The sequence below is a fragment of the Schistocerca americana genome, chromosome 6 (assembly GCF_021461395.2).
Source record: "Schistocerca americana isolate TAMUIC-IGC-003095 chromosome 6, iqSchAmer2.1, whole genome shotgun sequence".
NCBI classification, from domain to species: Eukaryota; Metazoa; Arthropoda; class Insecta; order Orthoptera; family Acrididae; genus Schistocerca; species Schistocerca americana.
This window is the reverse complement of record NC_060124.1, coordinates 284,489,967-284,517,922: the sequence shown is the minus strand read 5'-3', so window position 1 is coordinate 284,517,922 and position 27,956 is coordinate 284,489,967.

Sequence of the window (27,956 nt, the reverse complement as noted above, 5' to 3'; positions counted from 1 at the left end):
TGCAGTACGGTAGGTTTCTGCTCGGCTTTCCTACCGGCGATCTGCTGCAACGAGTTCACAGGTAGGTGCAGGTAATGGACGAACGAAACCGCGACGCCTCAGGTCCTTCACCGCCAACAATCATTTCAATTTCAGCGTGCTTCCAATTTTAAATTACATAACTTGAGATGATGAGTCGCAGATATTCTTTGGCAGCTGTAGCCAGACTCTGGCTTCAGCTGTCAGAGACTGTGTTCATTTGTGTGTGTGTGTGTGTGTGTGTGTGTGTTTGTGTGTGTGTGTGTGTGTGTGTACGTGTGTGTTGTCTATTTTCGACAAAGACCTCGTAGGCCGAAAGGTTACTTTTCGACAGTCCTTTCGTTGTGCCTATGACTCAGCATCTCCGCTATATGGTGAGTAGCAACTATCCTTTTCATAACATTGTTCCGTTCCATTCTGGATGTTCCATTGTTTGAAATTACATAATGTTATTCAGCGAACAGATGTTACAATCAACGCCTAGGCACATCAAGCAGTAGCAAGCTCGGATACAGTAAGCGGTATCTGTTACTTCGTTTGTAATTAATGCATGCAGAGATCAGCCATCACGCGACTTACTAATTAGTAACGGCGGTAAGCCGTGTCGTGCTGTCCGCGTCCGCGCAATTAGGGGCTGACAGCGGCCGGCTACCTGAGCTGTTCCGGTCGCGGCATTCTCTTCTGCATGACAAATGACTGCCTCCACTAACGATGACGTTGGCGGCTACCAACGAGAGTCCACTGCGTTAAAGCACGGTTCCCTAGTATGTGTATGTGCGATACATAACTGTCTGCCTAGAACAATTCTACGCACAAGTCTGTAATTTGCGTTACTGCCTGTCATATGCCTGATTTAAATTCAAAGACAAGAATTTTATGTAGAAGACAGTATTTCCTAGCGCTACGTATGGAACGACTCGGTGTCAACATGTGGTTCACTCACAAACACAACAGATGACGTGATGAAACTAATCCTTAGTAAATTGAGATTTACACTTTGTGTCACTCAAGCTTACCACTACTGGGGGAACGAAAATCGTTCGTTTCATCAGATGCGAAGGCGTGTCTGTAACTGGACGAATGAAGGGTGTTCGTTATATCAGATATGAAGGCATATGCCTAAACCATCATGTGTAGGGAGCCATATTTAAAAATTTCCCTGAAATTATGGAAGTCGCTTAAATTATATACATCGAACTTCTTCACTTGTAGCAAGTTCACAGCCCCTTGTCAGTCTCTCACGATCCAACATCAGTCATCCTATACAGGGTGTTACAAAAAGGTACGGCCAAACTTTCAGGAAACATTCCTCACACACAAATAAAGAAAAGATGTTATGTGGACATGTGTCCGGAAACGCTTAATTACCATGTTAGATGGTTCAAATGGCTCTGAGCACTATGGGACTTAACATCTATGGTCATCAGTCCCCTAGAACTTAGAACTACTTAAACCTAACTATCCTAAGGACAGTACACAACACCCAGCCATCACGAGGCAGAGAAAATCCCTGACCCCACCGGGAATCGAACCCGGGAACCCGGGCACGGGAAGCGACAACGCTACCGCAACACCACGAGCTGCGGGCACATCTAGAATAAAGGATGGAATTGTTCAAGTCATGTTTCAGCGAACAGAAGGTAAATGCAAAGCTGTTGTATATTAGAAAAGCAAGAAATCCTGAAGTTAAACGTACCACTATAAGTAGATGTGGGCAGTCCGAAAAGCGCATCGATTGGCTGGCACCATCATGGTGTGCTTATGACGCCAGTTTGCATTCCTCCGTCCAAAATTGTCTGATACTGCAGCATACGGTAGTGGTTACTTTCAGATGATATTATCGTAATGGGCTGCGTTTCGAAAGGGTATTTTAAAGAGCACTTTCAGTTCAACAAAATGTGCCATTTCTTGATTAACAGTGACCACGGTCAAAGAAGCTGCCCTACATCTGGATGCTTCGATCAGGTATTCCCATCAGTGCCGTTACGTTCGACAATTCAACATATTTATTGCACTCTGATTATAAATGGCGAGGGACAATAAATATAATTTTTACCTTCTTCAGGCCACTAATTTAATTGAGAGTTACGTAATGAACAAAGGGGAAGACAGTGAAGATTTTGTTTTGACCACCAGCAGAATCGTAAAATATGCATGATGTCCCAGGAGGAATGGTCAGTTTTCACGGATATGAAAGGGACAATCATTCGAGCAAAACATTCTAGTAAACAAGGGCTCTGAAATGCTTGTCTTAAGAGTTATGAGCATCTTCTATACTGTGAAACAAAGCTCTTCTACTGCAAGCGCTTTGCTACCCATATTTTGAGCGGCGATTGTATGGCCCAGAACAAGAAAAAATCTCCAGCGCTCGCGGGCTCTACAGTGCATACCTCAAGAGTTATGAGTACTTTCATCTTTGCTATATGAAACACATCTTCTACGTAACAAGTGGACATAGATATTATGGCATGTGTTGTAGAGCGCAGGTTTTCTAGACACCGAAACATCGTTCCTGTCATATCCCTAAATATAGACCAGTCATCCTGTGACACCCTGTATAGAGCTCTTCAGACGAAGGGAAAAAGGCTCGACCTCCCTTCATTTTCAGCCTTTTTCACAATGGATTCAGAGTAAAAATAGGAAAATGATTTGCCTGTTGCATCAACATATATACTGAACGAATACATAACAAGTTGCCGCTTAAAGTAAACAGCAACATCTACATGGATACGCTGCAAATCAAGTGCCTGGCAGATGGTTCATCGAACCACCTTCAGAATAATTCTCTGTTATTCCAATATCGAACAGACGCTTGTCAGGTACAGAGTCAAAAGTTGCTATACTTGGCAGGGATGCAATTTTTACCAAGTATTTCTAGAGAGCCACTTTTTTTCTTCTTGCCTCAGAATTCTGTTTGCCCTGCCCTCTCATGGTGTCACGACTCACTTGCCTGCTTTTCTTTCCTCAAAAATTAGCTTATCTGATTCTTTCTCCTTATAAAGAAACCTCGAAAGTTAATATTTCTGGACTCACTTGGTTTGCACCAGTTTTAGCCTCTGAATAGATGCCTATGATTACTCTGACTCTATCTGTAGCAAAACTCAGTTTCGAAAACGAAATGAGGTAACTATTTTTTTCCCTTTACTCTTCATTTCAGATGTACTAGCCATCAATTGGCATTACTGTGAGGAAGAGAACCTGACGTCAGAAGCCACTTGCAGAAATCTCTTTAGTTTCTTAAATATAAAAACAGCAACTGTAAATTTAAAAACTATATGTCTTGTAGTCTAAGTAATATGCTCATGAAAGAATATTTGTCTGTTATTCCAAATGGCACTGATGGGTGGCAAACCAACAGAAAACAGACTCCTCTAGCAGGTGGAGGAGGTTTTTCTCAGTCTCAGAATTTCAAGTGAGATGGCGATTCATAGATTACTTTAGCAGTAGTAGGTGTGCTGTTGCTGTTTGAACAATTAACGGAACATACTTTAGTTATCAACATGTCCTTACAGTTCTGTTCTTCCCAAAAAAACTTTATTTCTTATGCGCTTGTCTTCGTCGTATCTGTTAATGTTAGTAATAATGGTGTGAAAACCTTCTTATATGTTGATAATAATGTTGTTTTTTGATAACAATGCAGTAATTTAACGTACTGGAATAATGTGTTACTAATACGTGTAACTGAGAAATCATAAATAATGGTAAAAAGAACAATTAACAAAGAGTAAACAAATGAAGGACAAAAGATGGTGTTTTATTGTCTACCTTACTTAGGATGAGTGCGGTAGCGCTGAGGGCTAAGGCCCCGGATCGGTTACAAACGGTTTCTTAACTGTAGATAAGATAAGGTGATCCAGTGTCAGCTTACCCACTTGAGCTGCTTGGTTTCCCCACTCCCTCTCCCGTGGGTAGCCACAGGGAATTGACCAGGGTCTCCCGGTCTCGCGTATTTTTTTTTTTAAGGGATTAAATTGAATACTGCTTCATACAACGATAACTGTGCCTGTATTCCTATTGTGTGAAATGGTTTTGAAAATACTCTTTTATGTTTGTTGAAAGCCGCGGTTAATTTTTCTCAGGGCGCTATCGCCAGATATATCATGCATATCCCAACGTGAAGACATTCGTCTTACTCACGATGGATTAAAATTATTTCTTTAATATTACGCGATAACCTATTTGAATAATGCGAACAATGCTTAATTATTTTTTCTGCCAGGCTCCAGGATAACTTCCTATGTGCAATGGCAGAGGAAGCATTTATAGATATTACTATTAATAAAAAGCTGTACCTCTGGCCTAATATGACTTGGAAAATATTACAGGACGCTGTTTTCAATTTATTGAGATTATTCTTTTTAATAGTTTTAGCATTAAATGACTGTTGAAAGAACTTATATAACTTATGTCATCAATGGCGTCGCCACAATAATGAGCTTACACAAAATGGCCAAAGCAGCATTTCATTATTACGTACTAAATCATATGCAGGATAGGTACTAACCACTGACAAAAACACACATTACAATTATTAATTTCATATATATTGAACAAAATTATATTACTACTACAGTAATGGTGTCAGTTACAGACCGTGAACAATTAGCGTCCGTCAGCTAGAACTTCAGAATCGATAAGATAATGAAACAAAAAAATACGTTCTATCTTCTTGTACAACGGTACAAAGATAATAATAATTGCGATTCTAAGAGCGCAGCCAGCGCTTCTCCATTGCTGAGTATCGATGACTGATTTACACTCTTTTTTGAGGGAAGCTGTGCTATACCAGGGGAATGACAAAGGCAGCTCACATTCAGTTCTTCAGTTTCAATATTTTGTTGACAAGGAACCAGCTTCTTCATTAAATCCTCTAAAGCGTTTATAAGCAATTCTATTAACAGTTACAGTATTTATGTTAGGCGACTAGTTTCGAACCTTAAAGGTTCATTTTCAGTCCTGGCCTACCGAGACTGTACTGACAGTGCTTGATCTTAATAGTAAACATCAAAGTGGCAACACGTGCCTTATAAATGTTTACAGAATGACTGACACAGTCGACACTCGCTTCTAACCAAGTTGACCTTCATTGGTCAGCGACATGAGGTGTTGTTCTATCTTACATGAAAACAGTGTTTCCACACAGTAGCGCTCTTCCAGTGTAGGAATCACGTGCTGTACAAGGAGGTATCGGTAGCGTGCAGACGTCACAGTACGCCTGACAGGCCCTCTGGATGTATTCTCTTTGAAGAAGAACGGACTGAGACTGAGAATAAAGGTGCTTGAGATACGGCGAGGGCAATGGATCTTTGTACACAGCACGTGGCTTAACAGTACCCCAAACTCGGTAGTGTAGTTCCGCGTATTCACTGTACAGTTTAGTGTGAAATGTGCCTCGTCACTCCACAAAATATTTCGCGACCACGTGACATTAACTTCGATCCATGCCAGAAACCGAAGAGTAAATTCAGAACGTTGCTGCTCCGTCTGGTTCCTGTACGGATACCAGTTAATATAGACCACAAAACCTTCCGTAGTGCTGACCATAGGATAGGCAATTCTCGTAACACTGCATGAGCACCTGCACTACCCAGGGCGTGTGCTGCACGGTTAGTTACAGAAACAGCAACCTCGGCAGCAGCTTCCACCGGGATAGGACGCCTTCTTGCTGCAGGTGGAACACCAGCTCACCCCTGTTTTGGAATTCCATTATCTTCCTCATTAAACCGTTTAATGACATTGAGTCTCTCTTCGGACCGTTCAGCCGCCGATTCTCTCTCAGTGCATCAGCGTAGTTACTGCCGTTCCCATAAAAATGTTTCACTAACAGTGCACAGTCTCTCCTCGCGGTAGCTATACTGCGTACTCACGGTGTGCGGACATTTGCCACGGTTTTACCTGCTCCGAAGGGTTGGGTCCCTTGTCTCCCCCTCCTCCTCCTCATTGCTGTCGCGCAGTAAAGGTATTTACTGAGCCTTTCCGCTGGTTTACTTAACATAGGACCAGAACCTCTTTGGATTTTCTGACACATTTCTAGAGAGACTTTCGTTGCGGAAACTATAAAATGCATCTCACATTGAAATCCACACCAAATTTCGAGCCTCAGTAAAACTTCGCCAATCTTGGATACTTTGCCTTCGTCTAAATTATACGTGCCTTTTTCGGTGCTCCTGCAGCAGCTTTCTGTCGTGTTTTGTGTACCATGGGGGACCAGTTCCGTCTCTTATTAAGTTATTTTGTGTGAATCTCTCGAGTGCTGTTGATACTATTTCTTTGAACTTAAGCCACATATGGTCTTCACTTACATAGGTTGGAAGGATTGGAGACTGTCTCTTGGAAAGACGTCAACCGAATTTTTAGCTGCTTTTATAAATAGATATATTTCGCGTTTAGTTTTGGTGAATTTCATTGTTACGGAATTGAGCCTCGCTACGGCTGTGTGTTCACTAATCCCTGTTTCCGTCGTGATGCTCAGGATTATTTGTGGCTAAGAGATCAATTGTGTTTTCGTAACCGTTTACAATTTGAATGGCCTCGTGAACTAATTGTTCAAAATAATTTTAAAAAAGCATTTAGAACAATTACGGAAGTTGTTTTCTATCTATAATAGTATCTGAAAATGTATTTTTGTCAACATACGGAAGATACATTGAAGTCACTGCCAACTATAATTGCATCAGTAGCGTACCTATTTCTGATGACACTCAAGTCTTCTTTGAACTGTTCAGCAACTGTTTCATCTCAGGCCGGGGGTCGGTAAAAGGAGCCAGTTATTAATTTATTTCCGTTGTCGAATATAACCTCTGCCCATATTAAGTCACAGGAACTATCTGCTTCGATGTCTCTTGTGAGCTGAAACACACATTACATTATTTTTCCTTAAGTTATGGTTCTTGTTTCTGTTTTAGTGCAGGTCATCACAATTACGGCTTTTCCCTCCAAAACCTAGGATGCTTTCTCTGTGACTCTCTAAATACCAGAGCAAAACAATGTAGAAGAACAACGTACGTTACATTTCCTTATTTCTAACATTTTAAAATTGTACGTCGACTTTAGATGACATGTCAATCATGGATGTTCTTATCTCTATTTAGTGAATGTATTTTCAGTCATGTTTGAACATTGTCCCACTACACCAATGTTTCGCTGCAAAGGGATATCGGATTTTAGAGAGTAAATTAATATCTAGTATGTATTTCTTCTTTTCAAACATTCACGTTTCCATTTCTTCTTTCCTTATTGTCTATTGGGCTTGCAGTTGTAGTAATTAAAGTAGGCACAAATTCAGTGATTAAAAAGAAATGATTAGAGTACATTCGCATTCTCTTTACATCGTTCCTTTCTTGTTGCTCTCCTGCCGATGGACTGTTTCTATCACAATCAGTAAGCGTGAAAGGAAGCTACCGTACAGACAGAGGGATCTATATTTATACTTGGAAGAACTAATTACATACTGACATAATCGTCGGTATTGCTTTCGTTTCCCAAAAGTTATAAATATTTCGCTTTCGGATAAGATGATCTGTATTTCGCCACGATGTCGAAGAAGAAGGTCCCCTACGCACTGGTTGTATCGAGTGAGATGTGGAGACGGCGGTTTGAAAGCGGACGGAAGTACGAGGAAGGGCGTCCCTTACCTGAGGGGTCGCTACTCAAGCTACCTGGCGAAGGGGTAAGTGTGGCACATGTCCGGCGTGGCAAATGTCCAGCATTGGTACTCACGTCTATGGCTCGTCAGTTGACAGCGTGGATGTCGTACCGTATACGAATAGCGTTCAGTGTCAGACTTGCACCTGATGGCCACAAGTGGAACCAATTATTTCAATGTGAATCGGTTCCCCATTAATGCGTTAACAAGTTTCGCTGGCATACAATAATTACAGCCCACAGTGGACCTACGTGAGTAACTGCACTTTAATTATAACCACCTGACAGATAAGCTGTAAGGAAATAATAAGCACAGGTCTCCAACATTTGCAGAGAAGCGGAATAATCTTAAAAAAAAAACGGCTAAGGCAGGGCCAGCCAGAAACTCTGCACGCGTGTGGTGCTCTCGCACATGTGCGACTTCCGGGCCACGGCATGCATGCCGCAGCCGTCAGCGTTCATGTAGTGCATGTTTCTACACACGGATGTCGCTGCTCTGTTACGCAAAGTGCGTTATCGACACCTCGTATGTATATCACAACCTGTATCTGCAAGATCTGTTGCTTCATCGAGCGCAACAGAGAAAGCAACAAAGTATTTAGCCTTATTTATTAGCTGCCTGTGCAGATCGCCGGCCATAGCACTGATACGTCTTGTCACTGTTCGTTTGGATAGACTGATTTCCTGAAACCTGCTGACGTTCGTGGGACACACACGTTCTGCAGCATCAATTAAACACCCTCGCACAAACTCCCCTTCGGAAAAGGGTTTCCCAGATTGTGCAATTCTTAATGCGATTTTAAAACTTGCTCGCAGTGAAGATTTAGTGTGGTTGTCATTCTGGAAAATTGAAAACAGTACATTGTACAGCGTACAGTAAAACAGACATAAATGTAACACAAGAAATGAAGAGTTCAAGAAGATTCAGTTACTTTGACGTACAGTAAAATCGAGTTGATGTGTCTCATCCATTTTCTGAAGGACATTTAATTTTGCTTGCCGTTCTTCACTGTTGAGTACACTACACTCATCTTTGTGATATGTATTGTAATGACTTTCAATTGAAAACTTACGCTGGACGCCTATTATTCGGCGGCACAGCAAATACTGAGTTTTCACCAACGGCTACAAAAAAGAATTGCAGTTCCCAGTCATTTTTAAAGACTGAGAACATAGATCTCCCGTCCTTTGCTTCCTCACAGTACTTGCCATTTCTCAGTACTTCTCTGTTAAGGTTACGGTCACCAGGGGTAAACGAGACTGGGTATGTTGCGCTCTTGCCTGTACCACAGGGAAGTGGAGCCGCCGCCGTTCGTTTAGGACACATGTCTAATAACAGATGTCGCTGTCGCACACGTGCGCACATGTGCAGCACTTCCGCACGTCTGCACACTGTGCAGCGTTTGGCCGGCCGTGGGCTAAGGCGTCGCCGGCGGGCAGCGCCCCAGAGCTCGGCAGTCGGCAGCGTGCTTTGTGCTCCCACCGCGGCGCCGCCGCCATTGTCGCCGCGACAGCAAGTGGTCTGCCGACGCTATCGCCTGCCGCGGCAGCCCGGCGGCGGCGGCGGCGGCGGCGGCGACAACGTTCCCTGGGAGGGCTGTGGCGCGCACACCGGGCCTCCGGGGAGGCATCGCAGCCGGCGCCGAGTTAATGCGGAGCAGCCCCGAGGCGGCGCGGCCCCTCAGTGTTTGGTGAAACTGGGAACGGGGGGGCGCCGCTTGTACTGTCTCCTTATTGTGGGAACTGGGAAGTATCTAAGTTTCACTGAATAGCCCGTCAAGCTACAGACCTAACGAAGATCCGATAGAGACTGAAACGCAATTGACAGCTCTGCATCTACAGCTATACCCTGCAAGGTATTCTATGCTGTATGCCTGAGGGCACTCTGCGAACAACTATCTCTTCGAAAGACATCGTTTCCGAGATGCGCGTTGCGGGATAGCAGTTGCATTCTAATCTACAATGTGCCAATACCGCGATGTGCTGATTAGTATTGTTGTGTAACGAGTGTTGAACGACATAGCGTTTCAATATGATTAAATGTTATACACTGAAGCGCCAAAGAAACTGGTATTGGCATGCATATTCAAATACGGAGATATCTAAACAGACGTAAGACGGCACTGCGATAGGCAACGACTATATAAGACAGCAAGTGTCTGGCGTGGTTGTTAGATCGGTTACTTCTGCTACAATGGCAGGTCATAAAGATTTAAGTGAGTTTGGACGTGGTGTTATAGCCAACGCATGAGCGATGGGACACAGCGTCTCCGAGGTAGCGATGAAGGGGGATTTTCCCATACGACCATTACACGAGTGTACCGTGAATAGCCGGCCGGAGTGGCCGTGCGGTTTTGGCGCTACAGTCTGGAACCGAGCGACCGCTACAGTCGCAGGTTCGAATCCTGCCTCGGGCATGTATGTCTGTGATGCCTGTAGGTTAGTTAGGTTTAATTAGTTCTAAGTTCTAGGCGACTGATGACCTCAGAAGTTAAGTCACATAGTGCTCAGAGCCATTTGAACAATTTTTACCATGAATATCAGGAACCCGATGAAACAACAAATCTCGCGCATCGCTGCGGTCGGAAAAAGATCCTGTAAGAACGGGGCAAACGACGACAGAGGAGCATCGTTCAAGGTGACAGAAGTGCAACCCTTTCCCAAATTGCTGCAGATTTCAATTCTGGGCCACCAACAAGTGTCAGCGTGCGAATCATTCAACGATAATCCATACGGGCTTTCGGAGCCGAAAGCCCACTCGTGTACCCTTGATGACTGCGCGGCGCAAAGCCTTACGCCTCGCCTGGGCCCGTCAACACCGACATTGGACTGTCGATGACTGGAAACTTGTCGCCTGATCGGACGAGTCTCGTTTCAGATGGTATCGAGCGGATCGACGTGTACGGGTACTAGGACATCTTCATGAATCCATGGACCCTGCGTGTCAGCAGGTGACTGTTCGAGCAGGTTGAGGCTGTGTAATGGTGTGGGGTGTGTGCAGTTCGAGTGATGTGGGACCCCTCATACGTCTAGATACGACTCTGACAAGTGACACGTACGTAAGCGTCCTGTCTGGTCATGAGCATCCATTCATGTCAACTGTGCATTCCGACGGACTTGATCAATTCCAGCAAGACAATGCGACACCCACACGTTCGGAATTGCTGCAGAGCCGGCCGGTGTGGCCGTGCGGTTCTAGGCGCTTCAGTCTGGAACCACGTGACCGCTACGGTCGCAGGTTCGAATCCTGCCTCGGGCATGGATGTGTGTGATGTCCTTAGGTTAGTTAGGTTTAAGTAGTTCTAAGTTCTAGGGGACTGATGACCACAGATGTTAAGTCCCATAGTGCTCAGAGCCATTTGAACCATTTTGAATTACTGCAGAATGGCTCCAGGAAGACTCCTCTGAGTTTAAACACTTCCTCTGGCCACGAAACTCCCCAGACATGAACATTATTTGGCATAGCTGGGATAGCTCGCAACGTGCTGTTCGGAGGTGATCTACACCTCTCGTAGTCTTTCGGATTTATGGACGACCCTGGAAGATTCATGGTTTCAGTTCCCTCCAGCACTATTTCACACATTAGTCGAGTCTATGTCATGTCGTATTTCGGCACTTCTGGGTGTTCGCGGGGGCCCTGCACGATATTAGGCAGCTGTACCAGTTTCTTTGGCTGTTCGGTGTATATCATAGTAAGAATGAAATCTTAATCAGTTATTTTTGTTGATAGATGGCAATATTCAGAACTCCTAGTAAGTTGCCTAGATTTTCCACTATCCCCAGAATGCAACTCCTGTGCCATCTCGGAGTAGCACTTGCACCTAACATCCTCAATTATTTGTTGGATGTAATTCAGTCTCTGTCTTCCTCTACTGTTTTACGCTCTACAGGTGCATGAAGTTCTATGGAACTTATTCTTTCATGTCATAACATACGTCCATTTATCCTGTTCTTTCTTCTGAAGAACCTTTTCCATACGCTCCTCTCCTTGCCGAAGCTATGCAGAACATCATAATTTATGTTATCCACTTAGCACCACAACTCAAACGCTTCGATTCTCTAATTTTTCGATTATCCCACAGTCCAAGATTCACATAGAAAGTTGTTTGTTTTGTTACAAAAGCAAAGACTACTCCGGTAGAAGTAATAATCAGGCCCTAAAACCTTGCAGCTATGCAAAATGTATAATTTTCATGCGCCAGAAATATAACTTAGAAACACTATCAGATTCGTAAAAACTGAATAGAAATAATTACACACACACACACACACACACACACACACACACACACACACATGCACGGCGCAACGAAAAGATACGGGTTCGCATACCTAACAATATGTTGTACACTGTGTACTGATTCGCAAAGGAAATGAATTAAATGGAATATGTGTTAGTTTTCTCCTTACAGCGCCCAGCTCTGAAGGGAGGCTGTCTCCTCAATTTTTTGAATTGTCGATTTGATATGCAAAATAGGTAAATCGCTTGAGAGCACATCCAAATCCTATCTTTTATTCATGCGTAACACCCTAATAGTGAGAAGATTCTCTAACACAACGCTTGACAAACCGCAATCAGTAAAACAGCAACCGCCTACCTACCTTTATCAAAATGCAAAGGAGAGACGCTTGTTATCTGTTTCTTATGAGATCGGAATACAGTGATTTATTTCCGATTCGTGTTGAGTCGTTGTACATCATATAGCAATGCCACAAGGTTCAACAAGACGTCACCTATGCAACATAGCACGCTCTAGTGACTTATCACAATAATAACGCATATTTAGAACAAAATCCGAACGACGCCAATTGATAAGCGATTATATTGTCACTGAATACAAGGAGATAATTTTTGCGGTCATGCATGAGACTCAAACCTACAAATACAAGTTTAAGATTTACGACAAGCACAAGAAACATCATTTTCTCACCTCTCATGTCTTGAATAAATGAAAACGATTTTATACTTTAGGTGAGGGTAATGTGTTTGAACTTACGGCACGACGAATTGGTAAATAATGTATTATGCTACAGTTAGCTTCCATTTAATGAAATATTCGCAACCTATGAGCTCTTGTGTTACTCCATGTGAGTATATGGCCCGATGCGTACAAGCAGAATGATCATAACCTATCAAGGCCAATCTAACATCGTCGCAATAAGTTTCACCATGGGAAATAAATTTCTTATTTAGAATTCTTTATTTATTGTAGAATATTCACATGAACAACACAAGGCAAAATCAGTCTTCTCTTCAAGCACAACTACACCAACAGGCATCCAAGCAAACTGGAACAGCACACAGGCTCGAAAGTACAGTAATAATGGCGATTACGCTTTCAAACAAGTAGGACTACGTTTCCCTGCAACCTGCGAATTATTCTCATTGGTCGAAAGCAAACTGACTCACCAAAGACGTAACACAGGATAAGTAATTAAGCAAAGAGGTTGCTGCAGTGATTGCAACAATGAAATGAAACTAATTATAGTAGACTGACGTAAATAACGGCAAAGAAAAATTTTACGATCTACTACAAACAAAATATAATGGGAAGCAATGAAAGCGCACAGTCAACAAGTACCTTTCAGCCATCCACTGCTGTGCTCCAAACGTACATTCCCTGAAACTTCTTCATCAAGTTAACGCCGGTATTTGATATTAGTAGATTTCTTGTGACTGGGAATTGCCTGCGCACGTCTGCTTTTCATATTAACCTTGTTTCGTCCGTCAAGCGTGATTTTGCTTCCAAGCTAGCAGGATTCATCCACTTCGTCTACTTCGTGATCATCAATCCTGATATTAAGTTTATCGCTAATCTCATGTATGCTACTCCTCGATGCATTTGTGTTTCTTCTGTTTACCCTCTGTCCGTAGTGTGAGCCAATTAGACTGTTCATTCCATTCACCAGACTCACTAACGCTTCCTCACTTTCAGTGAGGATAGCAACATCATCAAGGCATCTTTTATCTCTACATCCTTTCACCGTGAATTTTAATGGCTCTGAGCACGATGGGACTTAACATCTGTGGTCATCAGTCCCCTAGAACTTAGAACTACTTAAACCTAACTAACCTAAGGACATCACACACATCCATGCCCGAGGCAGGATTCGAACCTGCGACCGTAGCAGTCGCGCGGTTCCGGACTGAGCGCCTGAACCGCTAGACCACCGCGGCCGGCGTGAATTTTAATCCCACACCTAAATGGTTTTTTATTTTACAATTGCTCCTTCCATGTAGAGACTGAAATGTAAGGGTGAAGGACTGCGTCTCTGTCCTATTCCGTTTCTACGCTGAAGAGCCAAAGAAACTGGTATAGGCATGCAGATTCAAATACAGAGATAAATAAACAGGCAGAATACGAAGCTGCGGTCGGCAACGCCCATAGAAGAAAACAAGCGTCTGGCGCAGTTGTTAGATTGGTTACTGCTGCTACAATTAAGATTTAAATTAGTTTGAAAGTGGTATTCCAGTCACCGCATGAGCGATGGGACACAGTGTCACCGAGGTAGAGATTAAGAGAGGATTTTCCAGTACGACCATTACACGAATGTACCGTGAATATCAGGAACCCGATGAAACATCAAATCTCGCACATGACTGCGACCGGAAAAAGATTCTGCAAGAACGGGACGAACGACAACTGAGGAGAAGCGCCAAAGTGACGGAAGTGCAACCCTTCCGCAAATTGCTGCAGATTTCAGTGCTGGGGCATCAACAAGTGTCGTCGTGCGAACCATTCAGCGAAACATCATCGTTAACGGCTTTTGGAGCCGAAGGCCCACTTTTGTACCCTCGATGACTCCAAGACACAAAGCCTTACTGTTCGTCTGGCCGCATCAACACCGACAATGGACTGTTGATTACTGGAAACACGTTGCCTGGTCGGACGTGTCTCGTTTCAAATTTTATCGAGCTGATGGACGTGTGTGGATATGGAGACAACCTCATGAATCCATGGATCCTGCATGTCAGCGGGGAACTGTTGAAGCTGGCGGAGCCTCTGGTGTCGGGCATGTGCAGTTGGAGTGATATGAGAGCCCTGATGCCTTCAGATGCGACTCTGACCGGTAACACATACGTAAGCGTTCTGTCTGATCACCTGCATTCATTCATGCCGACTGTGGCAATTCCAGCAGGACAATGCGACACCCCACACATTGTGAATTGCTACAGATGGGCTCCAGGAATATTGAGTTTGAATATTTTGTAAGGGATCCATGATCCTATGAACAAAGATATTAGTATCCAATACCGAGGTCGATAGCACACAGGAGTCGATTTTGAGCGCTGCAGGAGGCAGTGGGACGAGAGTCGAGTGAAAGCAGTGTTGGGAAGACAGGCAAGAACGGTGGTCGAGCTGAGTACGGTGTCAATGGCGGATGTGCCTAGTGAGGAATAAATTGTAAATTCACGGGAGTGTGACAAATGAGCGAGTCCCCCTGATCATCGTGGGGTTGACCCTCATCAGTACTGATTCTCGAGTGATATAAAACCAAAAACGGCAAGCGCCGAATTACGTGTTTCGCGTCAATCGCGTCGGCTAGCAACAACCGTGGATTGCTGTGAGGATTTTTGTGAATGTTAACAATCATCATTGCGTATGTTGAAGTACTTAAAATCAGCAACCAATAAAAGATATAACCGTAATTAAAGGCGTAAGGCGAAGGTAGCAACTGCCTTAGAATTTGTGTGTTAATAGGAAGTTCATATCAGTTTGTACTTCGCAACCTTTATGGTCTTTAATAATAGACAAACTTTCAATCTTTAACTATTCCGTCTCAGAACAGCCACACTCTGTTGAAATACCTCAAAAACACAGCAGAAAAACCGATAGCCTTTCACCCATTAAGCACACGGTCATAAATTCATAATAATTAACTATTGGCGGCGTCCGTAAATCAGACAAAACCCAATAAAGGACATAACGGGGGTCTTTTCACCTTGGCTCCCGTGCCAAGGACAGTTCCAGACTTCTGAACCGAACAGTGGTTTATTAAGCACCATTTTTGGTTTCAGTGGGAAGACATTGGCAATTATCAGACGATTTTAGAGCAAGAATAATTCAATATTGTCGTTGCCAAGACTAAAATTAGGGTATTTCAACTAGAAACAGTGTAATCTAACGTATTTTTGGTGAAATTATAAATCGCGGGAAAGAAGCACATTGCTTAGACTATACAGTGCAAAAGTGACTGAGATACAGTAAACAATTTGTTTTTACAAGTTTATGTGACAAGAGCACTGTTAATAAACAGTGTATTGAAGTATGGACACGAAAACCCGCCTGAATTACTGTAAAATTCATACTCTAAGATAAGGAGCGTTTGTGCATGATCGCGAGTGAACCAGCCAAAATGTCGTTACGAAAGTATCAAGAGCATGTTCTCAAGTTACTTTGTATCTGCAATTCTCTTTTGAACGGTGTAAATCGCTCAGTTTGATGTGGACTCATAAACTTTTACCGCTTTTGCGAGTGCTGAATTTGGCGTAATTGTTGAATGACGTCACTCAGACTCTGTGAGCGGCTAGCCAAAGCATTTGAAGCAGTGAAGCAGTTCCACACGCCGCGACAGCGAGGATTCAGATAGCTGAGGTGTACTACACTGGACGGTGACTACATCGGAGCCAAGTGGCTGAAGTAGAAACAACGATGACGCTGAGTTCGACATCTAGTGGCGAACCCTGAAGTATACGATGCCTGCGCCACCTACCTGCCGATCAGCGAATTACGTAACAGCAGCTCCATCCTGTCGCCAATCGCCGAACTACGAGACTGCGTCAGCGCGATTCGGCGCAACCTCGCAGTGCACACGGGACCACACTCAGCCAGAGCAACGCATCGCCTGACAGTCACGGCCCCAGAGGAGCCAACGCCAATACGTCTAGTAGCACGATTTCGAACGTCAAAACATCGCGACTCCGACGAGCGTCGAGGGGTGAGTGAAGACGATTTGCTGGCGCGATATTAAACAATACTGCACTATCTTCAGAGTGCTGCGGAAACTTCAAATTATATTTGGCAATTGCAGAAAATTTAAAAACAATATTTTTTGATATTTTTTTGCGAATTTACTCTGAAGCATGGTATGCTAATATGCATGTGTTTTCATGCTGTACAGCACGGAACAGTGCCTCATTTGCATTAGTTATTGTAAATTACATGTTTATATGTCTTCTAAGTTGTGTGTATATTACTTCGAGAGTTTGTGTATAAATGCGGTCATTAATGTTTGTTCTGGGTAGGCTTATGTAATTTATGGTGTTCAATGGGGAGGTCTGTTTTTCCAGTCTGGGTTAACATAATACAGTGAAGGATTATTTAATTGTTAGTTAATTAGTGAGTGTTTGGGTTACTAGGAGGTTATTTTATTTTCTTGACTGTGGATAGTGAATATTTGAGAATGGATCCTGAACTGAAAGAAAAGGTTGTGGATGAGGTAGTTATAAAAATGGAGTTAGGACAGGAGGACAAGGATGAGTAAGGAATTGGTAGTAGTGGAATGTCAGTGCACAGCCCATTGGGTCATTCAGCTGGTTACCCTGAGACACCAGAAAAACCAATTAGAAAGGGACTGAGTCTAGAGGATGGAGAATCGCAGTCAATAATATTCAAGATGCTCCAAGGAATCAACAAGCATATAGATGAGATGTCCAAAGGAAGTGATGAAATCAAGAAAGGAAATGAAGAAATCAACTAGCATATAGAAGAGATGTCCAAAGAAAACCAAGAAAACTTGAGGAAAGAACTGCAGGAATTCCAGGAATAAATGAGAATAACTAAGGAGAGAGATGCAAGCTGCAGGTGAAGGTAGACCGATTTTGAGAAGAGATGAACGATATGAAGGCAGAGATAATTGGAAAAGCTGATGGAGATATCAGGAGTGTCAAAACTGAATTGGAGGGGAGAATGCAAATAACTGAAACACATCAACACCAACAGATTGAAGACGTGGTACAAATACAACAGCAATGCCAAGTTAATGGCTGGCTCTGAGCACTATGGGACTTAACATCCTGGGTCATCAATCCCCTAGAACTTAGAACTACTTAAACCTAGCTAACCTAAGGACTTCATAAACATCCATGCCTGAGGCAGGATTCGAACCTGCGACCGTAGCAGCCCCGCGGTTCCGGACTGCAGCGCCTAGAACCGCACGGCCACCGCGGCCGCCAAGTTAATATAGATAACGAAACAGGCAAGTGAAATTGGAGCAGGCTGTGGAACATACAGTCACAAATGAGATCAAACAGTTACAGGAGGGAGTCCAACAGCTAGGAACTAAAACCGAAGAGATTGATAGGAAGATAAGTAGTGCCACCTTAACAGTTGGGGGGTGGGGGCATTGTTGTTACATTAGGGAACGCTGATAATAGGTACACCCAGGCCCACATGGAGCAAAAAAATAAACCCAAAAGTGCATTGCATCCAATGATATTTACTAAGCGGTTATGGGAAGCTTTCCCAGTACACTTACGAGATACAGATAAAATTCAATTCGCAATAGAGAGTATGAAGGGTGAAACTTTCATCTGGGGAGTTAGGAAGGAAGGAGAAGTTGCCAGCGACAGTCAATTAGAGGAAGAGTTTTTAAAGAAATACTGGTCCAAAAGTCACCAGTGGCAACACTTGAAGATTTACTGCATCGCAAGTCCCTTAATATATGGAGAGGTAACTTGAGAGAATTTGTGGAGCATCTATGGGAATTGAATGGAAAATTAGAGCACCCATTGAATCACGACATAATGATATCAGCAATTAAAAGGAGGTCAAGTCGCAGGATGCCAGAAAACTTATCTTGAAGCCTGATTAAAGATAAATACACTTTAATGGAAGTATTGGAGCAGTTAGAAACTATTCCTGCACAGGAAAACAACCAGATGCCTGATCAGAAACAAGGTGGAAATAATTATCATCAAAGTCAGTTTAATGGCCCACCAAGTTATGGATGTAGAGGTGGGGGTAATTGACATAGGAACCATGGCAATGGTCGACAGTTTTATCACAACCATAGGAGAGATGATGATGAGAGGAACTATGAGAGGGTAGAAGATAGACAAAGGGGTCATGAGATACGAATTGAAGAAATAAGAGACCCAGTAAACTAAATGAGGTGTAGGGAGCCAGCACTCTTTCCCTGGTATACCAAGTGGTGACTGGTATGCTCCCAGCTGGGTGACACTTTATTTCTTACTTCAAGTTTCACTCCTCTACCGTCTGTCTCTATCCTTAGGTTAAGAAAGTTAGTGTGTAGTAGTTAGAATAGGTAGTGGACGTCCAAATAATTCAGTCAGGAACCATGTAGCAAATTTATGGTTAACTTATAATAAGGACAAGTAGTTACTGTTGATGTAGATTGTGAGATGTCAAATCATCAATAAGTTAAAAATCAGTTTAGTGTCAGTACGTTACAAAATTAATAGTGCCAGAAGTAATAAAATGAGAACCAGCTCATAAAGCCAATGTTTCTAAAATGTGGTGGGCAGCTAATTGGTCAAACAAGAGTTTGTGTAATGTTAGAGAGTTGTTTATGAGGCATGTAAAGGTCATTCAATTGTAAGAGAATCGAAGTAATGTATCAGCTTGTAAATAGGAAGGCATATAAAGAAACAAATACATGATGAGATACTTGTTCGAATAAATGATGTGAAATATGATGGACAGAGAGGCCAAGGAGCCCGGAGTAGTATTTTTGTATAGCTATTGCAGCGAATAAGGAGGCTGATGTAGATTGAAGTTATATATATATATATATATATATATATATATATATATATATATATATATATATATGCAGTTGAAGTTGCTGTTAAGTTGAGGCAGTTATGTGTAATGAGATGTATTGAATATGAGAGGTTCGAAGAATGTAATTTAGCAACATCTGTTTGTAGGTTGATATGGTGATCTAAAGTATGCTGATAAAACAGAAAGGGTAACTAATGAGTAATGAGTAATTCATGCATCCAGTTAGCTGTCAGAGTCTATTATGGTTATACTTAGGTCAAGCTTTAGAAGCAGAATTCTGGCACTGTGTAATGATTAATAAATATCCGTATAGCAGATTTGGATTAATGTGAATATAACAGGAAATATTGTACCTCTCATCTGAGCATTAGTGATAACAATTCACATAATTCACATATGGTAGTACAAATGTTTGGTGAAATGAAATGATCAGTAATTTAAAATTTTTCATTGGGCGACCACATTAGTTACAGTGATGCAAACAGCTGTATAGGACATATTTAGCGCAATAATGGAGCATTTGAGATTATTGAAATAATCTGTAGAGGTATGAGGAATTGTAAAATAATTGCATAAGTCAAGGTATAAATGCTGTATTTTGTTCTCATATTCAATTTCGCTAGTGTTAAAGACTCAAATGAATAAGTTGTGAATTTCTTCCTTGACTTTCATGTGAGTTGGCCAAGTGAGTTATAAGTTAGAGTGATAGTAGTATGGATGGCAGGAACACTGCTGAAAGGACGGCATACCAAAGGGGTAGCTGACATTCGATTATTTTTCTTTGTCTTTGCTGTAGCAAACTATAAAAGAATAACCAGTAACAAATATGTATCCAGAATGAGATTTTCACTCTGCAGCGTAATGTGCACTGATATGAAACTTCCTGGCAGATTAAAACTGTGTGCCCAACCGAGACTCGACCTCGGGACCTTTGCCTTTCGCGGGCAAGTGCTCTACCATCTGAGCCACCGAAGCACGACTCACGCCAAGTCCTCACAGCTTTACTTCTGCTAATACCTCGTCTCATACCTTCCAAACTTTGCAGAAGTTCTCCTGCGAGACTTGCAGAACTAGCACTCCTGAAAGAAAGGATACTGCAGAGACATGGCTTAGCCACAGCCCGGGGGATGTTTCCAGAATGAGATTTTCACTCTGCAGCGGAGTGTGCGCACATATGAAACTTCCTGGCAGATGATAACTGTGTGCCCGACCGAGACTCGACCTCGGGACCTTTGCCTTTCACGGGCAAGCGCTCTACCATCCGAGCTACCGAAACACGACTCACGCCCGGTCCTCACAGCTTTACTTCTGCCAGTACCTCATCTCCTACCTTCCAAACTTTACAGAAGTTCTCCTGCAAAACTTGCAGAACTAGCATTCTGGAAACATCACCCAGGCTGTGGCTAAGCCATGTCTCTCCAGTATCCTTTCTTTCAGGAGTGCTAGTTCTGCAAGTTTCGCAGGAGAACTTCTGTAAAGTTTGGAGGTAGGAGACGAGGTACTGGCAGAAGTAAAGCTGTGAGGACTGGGAGTGAGTCGTGCTTCGGTGGCTCAGATGGTAGAGCACTTGCCCGCGAAAGGCAAAGGTCCCGAGTTCGTGTCTCGGTCGGGCGCACAGTTTTAATCTGCCAGGAAGTTTCGTATCAGCGCACACTCCGCTGCAGAGTGAAAAACTCATTGTGGAAACATCCGCCAGGCTGTGGGTAAGCCATGTCTCTGCAGTATCTTTGTTTCAGGAGTGCTAGTTCTGCAAGTTTCGCAGGAGAACTTCTGTAAAGTTTGGATGGTAGGCGACGAGGTACTGGCAGAAGTAAAGCTGTGAGGACCGGGCGTGAGTCGTGCTTCGGTAGCTCAGATGGTAGAGCACCTGCCCGCGAAAGGCAAAGGTCCCGCGTTCGAGTCTCGGTCGGGCACACAGTTTTAATCTGCCAGGAAGTTTCAACAAATATGTAGTTAACGGCCCATACAAACCTTTGAAAGCGAAGCTTTTTGGTAATTAAGTGTAAGGCAAAGTTTGGAAAAATATTTACCATGCTATGTTACTTAAGATAGATTGATGTTGTATGATGTTTCTGTAGGGGCGGGTTGCTACCGGAGTCAATATGGTGTTACTTGTGATACGTTGTAACTTTCAGTATGTGAACCAGAATCTAATGTTCCTTATCTTCATTTATATGCTGTGTCATAATTTTTTCCTATTATTCTTTTTCGCCTGTGGCTACGAAGAAGGTTTTTAGAGCGGGGATGTAAGGGATCCGTGATCCCATTAACATAGATGTTGGTATCCGACACCCAGGTCGATAGCACAGAGGAGTCGATTCTCGAGCACTGCAGGAGGCCGTGGGACGAGAGTCGAGTGAAAGCAGTGTTGGGAAGACAGGCAAGAACGGTGGTCGAGCTGAGTACGGTGTCAACGGCGGATGTGCCGAGTGATTAGTAAATGGTAAATTCACCGGAGTATGACAAATGAGCGCATCCCCCTGATTGTCGTGGGGTTGACCCTCATCAATACTGATTCGCGAGTGATATAAAACCAAAAGTGACAAGTGCCGAATTACGTGTTTTGCATCAACCGCGTCAGCCAGCAACAACCATGGATTGCAGTGAGGACTGTTGTGAATGTTAACCATCATCATTGCATATGGTGAAGTACTTAAAATCAGCGAACAATAAACTATATAACCGTAAGTAAATGTGTAAGGCGATGGTAGCAACTGCCTCAGAATTTGTGTGTTAATAGAAAATACATATCCGTTTGTATATCACAACGTTTATGGTCTTTAACAATAGACAAACTTTCAATCATTAACTATTCTCTCAGAACAGCTGTACTCTGTTGAAATACCCCCGAACCCACAGCAGAAAAACCGATAGCCTTTCATCCATTAAACACATGGTCATATATTCATAATAATTAATTGTTTGGCAGCTCTGGAAAATCACACAAAACCTAATAAAGGACATAACAGGGGTGTTTCAACTTCTACTGGCCACCAAACTCCCCAGACATGAACGTTATTGAGCGTATTTGGGATGCCTTGCAACATGCTGCTCAGTAGAGATCTCCACCCCCTCGTACTGTTACGAATTTATGGACAGCCCTGCAGGATTCGTGGTGTCAGTTCCCTCCATCACTACTTCAGACATTAGTCGAGTCCATACCACGTCGTGTTTTGGCACTTCTGGCTGTTCACGGGGGCCCGACACGATGTTAGGCAGGTCTACCAGTTTCTTTCTTTGGCTCTTCAGTATAATACGAACCCTTCGCTTTCGGTCACTCTTATTTTTCCCTGCACATTTTGTAAATTTTTTGTATTATCCTCCTTTCTTTGTAGCTTACACCCACTTCGCTGAGAATCCTGATGACGTTCACCATTTTACCTTGTCGCTTTTTCTAGGTCGACAAATCCTATGAATATGTATTGATTTTTCTTAGGTCTTGAGTCCATCAAGTGCAATGTAAAACTGCTTACATGGTCCCTTTACATTTTCTAAAGCCAAACTGGTCGTCGTATAAGAAATCCGTAGTTTTCTTTCCTCTTTCGGTTTAATTAACATGGAAATAAAGCGAAAGTATATAAAAGCTCATATTTTAGCTAACAGACGTGTAGCACATTTACTGTATTCGTTCAGGGCACAAAGAGATTTATGCTCATACTACACGTATTAGATACAGACTTACAAAAATAGAAAATAACTGCATTGAGAAATGTAAAACAACTTTCTCTGTACCTGAAATTCCTGTTGCTCTTAAAACGCTGAAATATGGAAAGGCATCAGTAACTCATAAAATTAACCCTGATTTTCTTCTGCAGTGTGAAAATATGCAAGCAGATGACTGATGGAATTCTTCTTTGACATTATATATTGTTACCATACTGGCTACGTTTTGAAATCATGACTGTGTGGAATAATTATTTATCTGTATTTTCTGGTACTAGTAACTTTTATTTGCATTGCCCTATGTGTAATTAGTCATAACACAACACGTTTCTATCTACTACAAAAAACTGTTACGATATTGGTAATAAAATTAAAAATATAAAAATACCAGAAAATGGAATACTCTTATCACTAGATGTAACTAACATGTACGCAAATATTCCAGTAACGGAAATTACATAAATCATTAAAAACAACTTGCTCAAATGTAACACTATCACTCAAGGAGAAATTTGTGAAATAATAGAACTTCTACAATTAATCACTTCCTACAATTATTTCTCATTTCAGAACAAAATTTATCTCCAAAAAGATGGGGAAACAATGGGCTCATGTCTAGCAGGTACATTAGCTGATATTTTCGTTAACACTTTAGAAGAAAAATTTTTTAATGGTTTCACTCAAGCAGCCAAAAACTTTGTTTATTACTATAGAGATGTTGATGACATCTTAATCCTATTCGATGGCACAACAAATGAGTGCAACGTCATGCATTCACAATTCAACAGTTTGAATCCAAAAATTAATTTCGCTATGGAAACAGAAAAAATAAGAGCATAAACTTTCTGGATTTAAAAATTTCAAAAGAAAAATCTGAAAACATATTCGATATTTTTCGTAATCTAACGACAACAGACATATTTCTCCACAATCAGTCATGCCACCTGAGATGGCACATGCTCGCATAGTTTCATTCTATGTTACATAGACTAAACAACTTACAACTGAAAAAAGAAAAAAATTGGGAAAGAACTAGATCTTCTCCGAAATGTAGCTATAAGCAACGTTTATCCTAAAAATTTAAGAGACACGTTATTCAAAAAGAAAACCAATCAATCACATGCCAGTCCCGTAGATAACTTTAACTAGAGACAAAAATGAACCTCAGGAAAACAAAGTTCTTGTATGGCCATCCCTAGGTATCATTTCTGACAAAATTACTCTATGTTTCAAAGATACAAAATTATATGCCAGTTACGGACCACCAACAATCTACAACGATTGTTGAGACACATACCACGTAAATCAGAACCGTTTTCATAATCAGGAATCTACAAAATTAACTGTGAAGAATGCCCAAAATTTTATATTGGACAAATAGGAAGAAAGTTAGTATACGATTCAAAGAACACACGACAATAAGCGACAATAACGCATCCACACTTACTGCGCACTTAAAAGACACCTACCACAAAATGCCTAATATAGATGGATCACTTCAAATATTACATAAGTTACAGAAAGGAAAAATCATGGATGTAATGGAAGAAATTCAAATTTACATAAATCTAAAAGATCAGTCAGACAGTTTTAAATGAGCAAAAAGACCTGTGAAGTAGGAAATTCCTAGACAACTTTCTACCAGTTCTACGGCGAAGCATTACAGAAGTATAAAATTTAAAATTATCGCTACACTCATTAATCAATATGACTGCAATGCGAAACATCACGCAACCATAAAGCTGTTTTTACCCGAGTCTCTTAGTTCTCTGTACTGTTTCATAAGATAGACGTGATATATAAGATCTTTGTACCAACTATTCAAAACTGACGTCCTCCTACAACAACAGAACAAAATTTACAAGTTATTGTAAAAAGACCAATGATGAACGACAGTTAAATATAACCGAGAACAAAAGAATATGCAGGTTAAGTAGCAAATTTCTGTAAAATAATTATAATCTTCCTAGTGTTAAGTACGTTATATAGTATAAGAGGTTTGCAGCAACTGCTCCAAAGTAACGTGCTCCTAAAATAGCGTGAACACGTCGGAATTATTTTATGAGCATATCATGATGTCATACGAGCAACGACGTATATGACATAATCTGCTACTAAATAATCATCCGTAAAGTAAGTTATAATGCTCTTAGTATATCTACAGATATGTCTTGTTCCTACATCAAAATCACAAGTGCCACTAATGTGTCCAATGTACGATATTTCCGTTTTAGATACTTGAAAATGGCCTAAGGCCGAAATTGGACAAGCCTGCAGGAAGTAAAGAGAATGCCAGCTGAAGGCATCAAAAGGCCTTTCTTAAAATTCATCACAGCTACGGACCCTATCTCATTGAAAATCGTAGAACTTTTTGTTTATTGTTTATGCTAGAGGGGCCGTTGGTGTTTATGGAGGGAGGGGAGGGTATTGGTAGGCCGGACTGAAACTGGTGTTCAATGATGTCTTCTGCTGGTGTGAAGCTGTGTCTCTCTGTTTATTATGATTTATACCACGGCCTGTTTAGGCTGCAGAAAGTTGACCATCAGTTATTATATTACGAAAATCGTATGATAAACTTTTCTACATCGCAATTTGTTCACTTACGATTTTGGCGTCCCAGTTTTCCGTCCTTGATAGGCCGGCGAAGCTCTTGTGTAACATTACACTCTGCATTACTTATTTTGTCACTGTTCTTTGACGTCATTCATTTCACATTTTTTTCTATATACAGGTAAACAACGTTTACTTATGGCGTCCATGTAGCGTGGATGAGTATCGATTATAACATTTGATAGCGATATTCTCGCTATTGACAACCTTTGACAACCTCTCAGTCGTTTGTTTACACTGGAACATCTTAAAGCTACTACATAAGAACTAGCTTAGGAATGCTGGAGAATTTTGAGTTCTTGAAATCGGTTATCTCAATGAAATAGTAAGAAACAGCCTGTTGGAAAAACAAGACAACGAGCAAGCCAGAAACAACAGAGCTTATAGATGTAATCAATTTACTACTCTCACATAATTACTACTCTTTCAGCAACTAAATTTACTGACAAGCCCTTGGACTAGCAATTTGAAGCCCTGTTAGTGGCCTAATAGTAGGAGAATTTATCAAACGTATAGTGAATAAAATATTGACACTAAAAGATAGGATCACAAACAGAATTAAATTCCGTAATTGTATGTGGATGATGCCCTCATTGTACTTGATGGTACAGATGATGAAATGACAAATATTTTTAATGGAAGCAGTAGCTTACATAAAAATATCGAAGTCCCCCTTGAGCATGAAGAAAACGTCATACGTCGTCTTGACATGAAGGTCTCAAAACAGAACCAAAATATGTGTCAATATACGTAAGAATCCTATGGGTGTTGATACCGCTGTAAATGAGGTCGACATGTACATTACAGACAGATTTGAGGTGTACTGTACAACCTTGAAGCACGTAAAAGACAGCATCACCCTCCCCCCCCCCCCTCCCAATGGAAGCAACTGTGTCTTCCTAAACAGATAGACTTAAAAGGCTATGGAAAGTGTTTCCAACAGAGGATCGTGTAGATAGAGAAGCATTGGAAGCATGGAGTTGGCATCGTCGACGAGTATTACTTTTCACTATTGGGCTAAATATTCCTTACGTAGTTACGAATGTGTAAACCATACCAGGGATACTAAGTTAACTCGAAATATCTCAAAAATGTTCAAACAATTTAATGAATACAGAGTGACAAATTTGGCTCTCATACTGAGCACCAAACGCAAATATCAGCGATATGCAACGGCTGTTCAGATACTATATGAATGTATGGTGTCTGTTTAAAATTGGTTCAAATGTCTGTAACCACTATGGGACTTAACATCAGTCCCCTAGGCTTAGAACTACGTAAAGCTAACTAACCTAAGGACATCATACACATCCATGCCCGAGGCAGGATTCGAACCTGCGACCATAGCAGCCGCTTGGTTCCGGAATGAAGCGCCTAGAACCGCTCGGCCACAGCGGCCGGCTGGTGTCGGACATGTACGCAGATGTTAAACATTATATACAAATTGAACAGGATCTTTGCTGTCAACTGCAGAGTGACATTACACGGAATCAGTGGCCACGAGTCAATATGAGTATCGGACTGGGATTCGAACGTGGGATCTCCTGCTTACATGGCATGTGTGTTATCCAGTGCCCCGTCCGCGACACAGCATCATCCCGGCCTCGTGGACTGCCTCTGTACGCCTCACGGCCAATTCAGATTACCACCGAGCGCCACGTATCCTCCGCCCTGTCCATTGACTCCATGTTCGCTACTCTCAGATTCCCACAGAAGATCGGATGTATTTGTGCATCCGCACTGAAGAAGGTGGATCCGCTGCCTAGCAAGACATATCAATTATATGAATGCATTTCTTTAGGTGACCGTTGAAGAAAGAAGGGCAAGTTTACTGTTTGTCCCTTTATAGACTTATCCACAGCCTCAGCCTGTTCTGGTATGTTAGCATAAAAGACATGCGTCCACATGAACCAGAAAATCTTCGTCAGCATTATTGCAGCTGCGCAGATTCGGCTCTTGTATATTTCCACTGCCAGCTGTGGCTGTTGAAACACCTTGCTCTGAATTTCTTGCCAATTGCCTGTGCCGGTGTAAGACGTCACAGTCTCCTGACCTTCATTGCTTACATGTTCCGCCCTCACAATCATGTTCTGCACATAAAGACGCTGCATTCGAACCCAAACTCGATAACATAAAGTCAATGTAAACAATATGCAATTGACAAGTGAGCGCACCATGGTTGAAATACTCGAGGCTGGCATGCACACATACATTCCAGACACGACGGTCACAGAGGCTTTTAGTTCGGGAGAGAGGCCACACAGCGGGACACCA